Raw genomic sequence first — 10366 nt, 5'->3', positions numbered from 1 at the left:
TGTATACAGTCTTACACTACTAGATATGAAAGTCAGTGTCACAAGCTGCCTCAGGACCTGTGTGTTCAGGTGGGCTCAATACCACTTTTTCTTCCTACCAGAAAACTTTCTTGGCTGTCGTTGGTCACTCTTCTCATCCTCTGAGGCACCAGTTCTTAAATTGTGCCATGTAGCTTGAAATGTGTTCCTTTGAATACCCTGAGACAACGTATAGGGGAGCTGGACACTCCAGTTAAAACCATTTGGAGCACCCGAGTTTTGAGAAATGAGAGAGTGTGAACTGTTGGTTGTGTGGTTGATCCCTCTGAATTTGATTGTTTAAGAACAAACTAAATACAGAATATTTTTTTGAAATATATTTATTGGAATGAAGTTGCAACAAGATATAACGACAAACCATAGGCTTTTATTAATGATGGAGAATTTTCATAGCTGCACCCAAGCTACCTTTTGACCCTCTCTTCGGTTAAACCAGAACTATTCTATGTTCACTTGTTTGCTTTCATTGCCTTGTGCATCTGCTGCATCGTCCTCCTTTTTTTCCTCATCTCCTGAGTAGGGGGAAAGAGGCACGGAATAAAAGTCTTTGCTGAGCTAGACACCTTTGCTGTCTTCATTTGTGTCTTACAAACCTTAACTCTTTCACTTTGTGTTATCTGACACGGGGACATCATGTGACACAGGTTATGTTATTTCTGTCTTGCTTTCTTGTGTGGAATTCTTAATTAAAATTTCAATTGTATAGTACAACTAGCACATCCTGTCTTCAAGATGCTTTTCTCTATTATGGCCTCTGGAGGCACAGTGGTGAAATGTACATTTTATAACTATGACAATATATAAATGCACAGTATTCTCGCTGCTTTTGCTAAGGATGGCAAAAGTGGGAAGAGAGTGATTAGCCCCAATACAAGCCTGTGTCCTCCCTCATAGTCAAGGCACATTTTAGTGTTGATTCAAGACATAATCCACAAAAGGCCCTAGGCTCAATGCCAGTAGGTAATTTGCTTTTGTTCTGAGAACCTAAATTTACGTAACCCTGCAGACACCTGAATTTCCTTGGCACTTGATTGTCAGTAAAACTCACTGTAAGGGTGCCCGGGTCATACCTACGCACTGCTGGCAGGTACAAATGAGATGTTCCCCTGGCTGCCGCCTTCTCCTGCAGCAACTGGAGGTGATCGCTCAGGGATCGCTAACAAGAGCTAGGAGATGATGTCTCTCTGAGTCTTGTAGTCTAGCATCTCACTCCTTAAGATAGAGGAGACTTAAACTCATCTCACTGCACTCCCAGGTGTAAACTTAAGCTGCTCACAGCTCAGTGTGCTGACTACTAAGGATATATTTTTTAAAAGCCCAATTCTCCTTATGTGCTGTGCAGGAACTAACCATAGACCCCTAATGTGGCATGATGACTTCCAGGAGGTGCCAGGTTGCCTTACAGGCACTACTTGAGCTTTGTGACACCATAAAGTCTTCAGGGCTCAGATTTTCTCTTCCATGAAGCGGTTGTCAGTGCAGAAGGGAATAAAGGCATTATGGTCTCCAGTTTTAGCACTTCTGGAGATAATTCTGGTTTCCATTTTGAAAGACTAGGGCCTAGGCTGAAGGTTGTTCTGTTTTTTGCAAGCTGACAGCATCTCTCAGGGGTTGATTTGGCACCCAGGGATTAACTTAAATCTAAGGCTCTCATAGCTGCAACCTTCTCAGTTGAGGTTCTTTATCCACGATATGGAGTACCCCTACAGCGCATCTAGGTACTGACAATCTTTTCCTGGCTAGTTATTCTGAGCTACAAAATGCTTTACACCAGAGGATCAGCTCAGAGGAACCTTAAAGGACCAAGGGATCTTTAGTTGTGTAATTTTTTGGCAACCATGAGAATATAGGCATTCACCTGTGACTATTGCTCATCAAAACATTCAGCCTGCCCATCTCCAGCAACCGGCGCTCCAGATGTAGCTTGCCAGATGTACATGTTGCCAGAAATCCTGCTGGCAGAAAATCCAAAGTGAAAAAAGTGACATGGAAACTAAATAGTTAGTGCTAAGAGAAAAAAAAAGTAGTAGTACATCAAAAGGAGCAGCTATATTCTATAGAGAGAATGACAGGATTAGAGAATCTCAGGAGTCTGCCTTGTATACTCAAGGAATGAGGAGAAGCTGTGCACAGCAGGCACATTTCCATCTAGCAGTGATAGAAGGAGTCTTTTGGAAGGAAAAAACCTTTCTTCAGTTCCTACCTGTAACACTTTGCAGGTAAATTCAGAACTGAAAGAGAATCCTACAGAGGAGCAAGTATGAACAGTGCAGTGATAGACACCAATAGAGACAGCAATAAGCAGGGCATTAAAGCATCATCAAGATGGGCAAATTCCTACTTAAGCGTGGCTTGCCTTGAAGGAGAATGACTATAGGTATGGTCAAATAGAGCTAAGTTTAAATGCACTGACAAACCAGCTCAGAACTTACCTCGGACACAATACGTATGACCAGATTCACACAATGGGAGCCTGGCTGGGCAAAAAAACAGGTCTGGAAGCTGCTTCCCATCCTGGAGAAGCACGCTGATAAGCAGGCTGGGGAATCACCCCATGCTGCGAGCAGCAGTCAGACCCACGCAGGAAAACTCTCCACATGCAATCCCAAAGCCCAACCCAAATCTGTTGATGGGCAATACAACACAGCATGTGTTCCCTGCGATAAGCATATGATGCCTTGCCAGACTACTCATTTGATTGAAATGATCTGTCTCACTGACAGAAGTCCCCCGTTGTAGTCTAGATTCCTTGTAGGACAGTAAATATCCCAATAATAGGAACTGATAACTGAATAGAGCGTATGAGTTCTTATAGGTTTAGACAAGTGCCTTTGACATTTGTTCATACTTATCATCTTCTGATCTTCTGACAGCGTTTTATCTCTTTATTTCGTGATGTGTAGACTCCGATTCAACTGTTGCAGACATCTGTCAATTCAGCTGTCTTCTCTTAACAAGCGTAGGTGCTGTTACTCCCTATTAGACAATGATTCAGCTACATTTGGAAGCAGCTAAAATTCTGCCTGTTTCATCTGTGCTGAGTTTCTGAAATGGTCCAAAGAACCCTGTGAAACAAAGGTGCTTAGGGACAAAAAGCTGGAGCTGTTTGTGTCAGATTTTAGCAGGACTGGATGTTTTGGTCTGGATTTGAGTGTCTTTGGAGCATCATTTCTATAGTTAAAAAAATTCCTTTGTGTATCTCTAACAACAATCCTTTGAGGAAGGCCACTGAAAATACAGATTTACTCCTCTAGGTTGCAGAATTGTCTGACCAAATACCAGTATTTAGCACAGAGAGGTTAAAGCCAGCACTCCCCAGCTCTTCAGTGGAGTGGGGAAAGCCTTTCTGAGGCAGAGTTCTCCAAAAAATTTGGACCTCTCCATGTATCAGTTTACTCCTTCCTGGCTGAGGGACTAAAAATTTTACAGTTGAAACTATCTTGTTGGTGGATAGTCATCCAAAATAAGAAAAAAAAACCCTTAATTGTCTATGACCTGTTGAATCATGGATTATTGAGGACAGAAACTCAAAGCAATCCTGTTGCTGATGGCAGCAAGAACTGGGCTTAAATGCAGAGGGATTCCTCTTAGCACTAGCAAAAGCCTCCCATTTGAACCCTCACCTTGAGTCCTGGGGACACTGTACCCTGCCTCTCTTGAGAAGCAATATTTCTCATTTAGAAGATTAAGTCTGTACAGAGACAAGGGAAAGTAAAATAAACTTGGGAAGAATTAACAATGCTGAATTAATCATATATTTGTATTAGCAACGATTAAAGGCACATGCTGTACTTCTTTGCGCTAAACTTTTTACTCAGTTTCACAGCCACAACCGTGATACTTGCCTCAGCTATTGCCCTTTTGTGGTCACTACTGTCGTTTCAGCTAGCCCTTCTCCCTGTTTCACCATCAGTGGTTACATCACCACGATATCCGGGAATTCCTTCATTCACACAGACATGTCGCTAGCTCATAGGGATGCTCAGACCTACCTCATTTGTTTCAAGAGACTTACAGGGAATTCACAGAGCCCTGCTGCTCTGCTCAGCAGCTTCAGCTCAAGGCACTTCTTTCTCTCCAAAGCCACCTCCTCATCACAATGTCTGCAGAAGGTCTACACCTTGCAGGAGTCTTAAAGAAAGTCCTTGCCCTGTTTCTGTTCTGACCTCTGTTCTACTCTGCCTCCATTTCAGCATGAGCTTCCAGCAGTTATATAGATGATTCTGGACAGAAAGCTTATGCAAATAAAATCACTCTCTGGCTGCCCTTCTCCCTGTTCAATAGTATTTCATAACCCTTCTCCTAGGTGGAGCTTACAGGTTTTTTTGTCTCTGTTTACAAACACCAGCTAGGAGCAAAAAGCCTTTATTCCTCTAAGGAAACCACATTGAAAGTGGCTAAAAACTACTAGCTAACCATTTTATTGCTCTCTATTGAGTCCTAGTACTATGTTTCCAAATGCCCATCAGATAATGACCAATGTCATCAGATAATACCGACTTCTTAGATCCAGTTCTTTCAGTATATGATGCTACCTGCCGTGGCCCCATGAACAGTGAGTTCAGTGCAAATGCAAATTTTAAATTGCTGCCCAAAACTAAGCTGTCCTGCTGGGTTACACTGCTATTGATGAAAGTCCGTTAAGAAATTACACTTTTATCTTAAGAAATAACAGTTTATCTGTCAACCAAGGTATGTGGGTAGTTGCAGTCCAGATGAGCAGCCACGTTGATCCCTTTTCATGGCACATACTATCAAATTTCATTATGTATAAACACCAAATGATTTTCTGAGGCAGAACGTAAGTCCCTCGGGAGCTTTACAGTCAGTGACTTAATTCTGCATAAAGAATGTAACAGGTGCAAATAGTTGGCATAAGGCATATGAATATTTCTAAAGACAGTTCAATAGTTTGGAAAAGGGCATGAAATGGAATAGTTCTCACAAAACAAATTGTCTGTTTCCAGAATAAATATTGATACACACAACAGAAATAAAAATGCGTTCATATTGCCCTGCAGAAATGCCTATCCCATGTCTCCTCAAAAGACTGGTTCTCGTAGTAAAGGAATAAGCTGCAGGATTTTTTTGTTCTTACCTCTTCCAACACTGATACCATTGTTCTGTAATTTCTGTGTTGTGTGGACCTAGGACTGAAACTGGAACCACTTCTGCCATGCAAACCCTTCCATAGGCAGAAAGTAGTGATGTGATCATGGTGAATCTGATGTGAATTGAAACTCTGTACCCTGTGGTTCTCTCGTGTGTGGCACTTCTCACGGCAATAAGCTGTTTATCTAATTAAAGTTAGATTGATTTTTTTTGCATTTCTTTTACTGGCGACTTATTTGCAGTTAAACACAAAAAATGCAGAAAAGAATAAGTGTAATCTAAAAAGTTGACTGAAAAATACTTCTAGTTCAAGGCTGCTGATCCATGTAGTCACTACAGCTATTGTATAAAAATCTTGGGTTTGGTTTCTAACAGAAATATTGCAGCAACCCGCAAAGTCACATGGAGGTCGTACAGTGCAAGAGTAAATCATCAGCTAACAAAATATCTCCCGACAAAAATGGTAATCCAGCCTGACCATAAGTCTGTCTTAATCAAGTACGGTCTCATATAATTTGCTGGGAAAACTTATGCATTTGAGACTATGTAAAAGCCTTGCTGAAAATGGGCCTGATTCGTAGAAATCTTTGGTCATGGTGCCATTGCCATTCTGTAATGAATTCTGCATGGAGGTTGAAGGTGGAAACTGGGACCAGAGCAAATGTCACTTCTCCACTGGTGGGTGCCTTGAGGTTTGTGTCTCCAGGCAGCACGGAATAGCTTTGAGACGAATGGAGAACACAGAGCTCTTGAGAAGTCAAAGCCAAGCCCAAAGTACATCAGGCCCCTTGCTACTCCCACACAGCCCTACAAAGCACCTGAGGAGGGGACGAGGGCTCCCTGGGGCAGCTGATGGGAAGGGAGCCAGCGCCTCGCCGAGAGCTGTGCTGCATGTCAGAGCGATGCACAGCCGACAGTGTTCACCACTGCTCTTCCACAGCCACATGTGTTGACCAGTCCCAAGCAGGGGCTGAACACCCTCACAGCAACCTAAAAATGCTTCTGGCTCACTGATTAACCTCCATGGTGAAATGCAGTATAATTTAGGATGTATTCTTCTGGCTCCCATGACATCAGAACCCTTCTGCAGTTGTATATAATTATAAAAATGTCCTTCTGACTTCTTGTTGCTGAAAATACACGAGCTGTTTTGTTTTCAAAAAAACAACATGTTCTCTCCCTCTTGTTTTTCTATTTTTGGCAGGTTCTACCATGAAAACTGTGGCAATTACTACAGCTGAAAGCTGGAGTAAGGCTTAAGATGACACCCTCTAGCATGGAGCTTTATAAAGGTATCTAGCCTTTAGCTTCCCTCCCAGGATTAATACTGGGTCTTTTTTATTTATGTAGTACTCCCGAGCAGAAGATGAAACACACTGCTTGTTTGTAACTGGCGCTGTCTAAGATCCTACTAGTTTTAACCACAGAGTAAACTATCACTGCAGAGGGAGATGCAGAGCGGCAGAAAGGGAGTGGGCACTGAAATACACCATGCAGGAGCCTGAGTAATGGGCAAAAAATGGGAGTGTAACCCTATGACCATATTTAGTTTCCACATGTGAATCTTGGCTGGCTGAAACCTACCCGGAATGCCAGTGAAGCCTGAGAAGCTGGAAATCTTTTGCTCTGTGCATACAAGCAGAGTCATGACTCATGCAGAAGAGAAACAGTTTTCTTTTGCAACAGGAACATTTTTCCTTATTGACCAGGGAGACACCCGAAAATAGCTTTGCTTTCTGAGTGATTCTGTCAATTCACAGCAACGCTGTGGCGGTATGAAAACTGAAGAAGCATTTACAGCTCCAGGAATTTGCTAATAAGAAGTAGAAATCTCTGTTTAAAGACAGCCAGACAAATTCACTATATATGTCATCTCCTTGAAGACAATGAATTAAACCGAGGGTAACTTGGACTATTCAATAAATTCAAAATGTCAGCCAAAGAAATTAAATGAAGGACCAAATAATATTAATGCAAGATATTTAAAATGTCGTGCAATTTAATCTCTTTGAGTAGGGAGCTCAGTGTATAATCTCATTTGCTCTGGGCTTTATTTCTGATGCAATACATTTCCAGCATCAAAAGTGAAGAAGCATTAAACTTCTGTGAAAGATAGAGCTCTCTCAATCGCAAAAGGATGATGTTTCTTGGAAAGGAAGGGCACTTCCGAGAATCCCAGATTATTGGAGTTTGTTTCCACCAAAGTTGTTGGAATTTTCCAAGTTACTTCAACGGAAACTGAAGTAAGCCAAGGAAAATCCCATCCCATAGTGAGGGAGAACATCATTAAAAGGTATTAGTAATGAGAGCAAGGCAAACAGGACTTATTCTAACGGTTGCTTTTTTTCTCTCCTGATTTGTTCCAGTCACCCTTTTCTTCTAACATTTATGAATGACACTGATCTAAACCAGGTGAAAATTAGGCCCTCATCAACCAGAATGAGCTCACCAAGCCTAACGCGTCTCCCATCGTGTTCACCTGGCTGCCACCCCGCTTTCTCCACGGCACTACGTTTCGCCCACGAAAGCGGCAGCGGAAGCGTCCCCGGGGCAGCGGTTCAGAGGCAAGGCAAAGCCTTCCCCCTGAAAATACCCCTTTGTTTTACCTTTAAATCCATGGCAACACACGATACGCAGTATTTTATTTTTATGCTTAGTGAGGGGGAATTTCCACTCGGAAAACGCCCTAAAACACGAGGCTAGCAAAGCAGCGCCGGAGCGCCGGGCATTGCAATGCCGAGGCTGCCACCTCCTGGCTGCCCGGCCCGCCGGCCCCGGCCAGCCGGGCCGGTGGTTACACCACCTCCCCTCGGCGGGAAGAGCAGCGATAAAAGGCTCGTTTGGAGCTCAAAAAGGAAATTAATTTGATCCTGCTCAAGCCCATCAAAACGCCCCAATGTACGTCTAGCAACAGAGCTTTACTATGCTCCCTCTGACTTACAGGAGGGTTAAGGTTACATTTAAAATTATGCATCAGCTTACATGATGTCTGGGATAAAAATGCTTCAGTGACTAGAGGCAGTATTTTAATATGAGAAATCAAGTCTAAATATGAGAAATCAAAATAAACAGACTTTAACACACTGGCTCCAGGAACAAACTTTGTAAAAGCACGTTAGTGAATTTACTTCCACTTACATTTCCTCTGGTGAAACAAATGTTTGTCGACCACTTTTTCGGTGGAAATGTACCTTCTGCTTTCATTCTAATAGTAGTGTTTCAGAAAGTCATCTATTACTGTAAGTGTGGCGGGGAGAGTAATTGAATAAAGCCCTCCCTTGAGGACAGCAAAAATGGATCCAGCAGAATTCTGCTTTGACTGAAATCAGCACCAGGCTTTTCGCACCAGGAAAGTGCAGTCAAAAAGAAAACAGGGAAAGCACAAAATTAGACAAGCAGACCTCCCACCTGCTAATCATTGACAGCAGAGGGATCAAGCCAGAGCAAGACTGAAAAGAGATTTTTTTTTTTTTTCCCTGCCTGTCTTCCCTGGAAATTTTGGCTGGGATTGAGCTGAGCCAGAGGCTCCAGAAACACCAGGCAGTGCTGTAGTAATGGCAATGCACCAGGTGAACCCGCTTTTGTCCTGAGCTGTGCTTACCAGTGCAGCCTTAAGCAGCCTCTACTCCTATGGAGTGGAAAAAATATATTCCTCGAGGGAGATGATAGTTTTACCTGTAACCACTATTTTTTGCAAGAATATGTGATCCTCTAAGGGAACAAGAGTGTTTTGAGAAGCCCAGTCCTTTGTGTCAGAAGCAGCGGTGCTGCCGGCAGGCAAGCTTAGGCAGCACCGTGGTTGCTCGAGTGTTAGACGAGTAACCGGCAGGATAACACTGAGCTTGAGTTGTTGCTGGTTAACATCTGGCTGTTTCGTGCCGCTTCCAATATCACGAAGCAGCCCTAGGCTTCAGCTTGCCGGCTGGGTTAAATCAAGCAGGCAGATTCTCCGTATTCAGAGCCGCACTAGGCATCAGGAGCAGATTGGTGACTCTGGCACAATATCTATTAATAAATAAAAGCATCAGGCTTTGCATTTGAATAGGCCCTTTTCTTTGGCAGATCTCAAAGTAATTTCTAAAGAAGGGCAAACGTTATTATCTCCATTATGGGGCTAGGTTATATGACAAGCTCACAGTCGGGGACTGGGCGAGATCTTGGCTCTACGCTAAGCAACAGCTGCTCTCCTTGGTTAAATGCCACACACCAGCAGTCCCGAAAGTTGTCAGGTCCTGGCCAAGTGCACAAAGCCCCTCAGCCAGATGGGCAAGAGCAAGCACTGGAAAGCTGGTCCCATTACACAGTCGGTTCTTGAGGTAACTAAAACTTCACAGAAGACTTGTCCAGAATCGCAAACAAGCAGCGGTAGTTTTTAACACGACCTGCCTTTTATTTAGTTTCTCTTGCTTCCCCATACTCAGTTTTGAAATAGTCCTCACTTTTCCTTAGGCAGGGATCCAAACTTACCTGCTGCAGGGAAGAAATGCTTTTTTTTGTTTGCAAATGTCCTGTTGAGGAAAGTTTTGAACCCGTTTGCATTTTGTGGGTTTGCTACAGGCTTTCGGATACTTCTACAACCCTTGAAGACATGGCATCCTTGCAGAAAGATTACTCTGTAGGTAGCCTGCTTCACATGCATGCTTCGTATGTAAACACTATATATAAACAACATAGCTGATGTTTTAGGTATTGGGTCACATTATATGTTAAACGAAGGACTTACCACAGTCATTTCTGATTCTTAGTCAAGATGTCAAGCCAGCATCTCTTCCAGATCCCTTTGCAAAATATATATAAAATGTATTTCTAGTTAATAGTTCATTAAATTACTTTGACACAGACACATTAACTTGGCCTTTTAGCTAGTGAGCCAGAGCAATGCAAACTATGGTTTGCAAACCACAGCACAAGGTAATATGCACCTTTACGTGAGCCGTTCTGCACATTCGTTAGCAAAGAGAAGAAAGCTGCTTCCTGGCGCAAGGGCGGTTCAGAAGTTACACATGCACGACACAAACACGTACACACAACGAAAACAGGCTCCTGCTGTCGGATACTGGCATTCGTTACCATCTGACAGCTGCTCTGAACCAGATGGGAAACAGCGATTCCAGTTCTGCTCTAAGCCACATCCCAACACCAGCATCACTGCAGACTCCCAGGCTGGCATCTCAACCGAAAGGCAGCGGGGCAAGTGGGCAAAGGAGCCAAATCC

The sequence above is a fragment of the Calonectris borealis genome, chromosome 1 (assembly GCF_964195595.1).
Source record: "Calonectris borealis chromosome 1, bCalBor7.hap1.2, whole genome shotgun sequence".
NCBI classification, from domain to species: domain Eukaryota; kingdom Metazoa; phylum Chordata; class Aves; order Procellariiformes; family Procellariidae; genus Calonectris; species Calonectris borealis.
The sequence above is the reverse complement of the archived record's forward strand: the minus strand, read 5'-3'. Positions refer to the sequence as shown.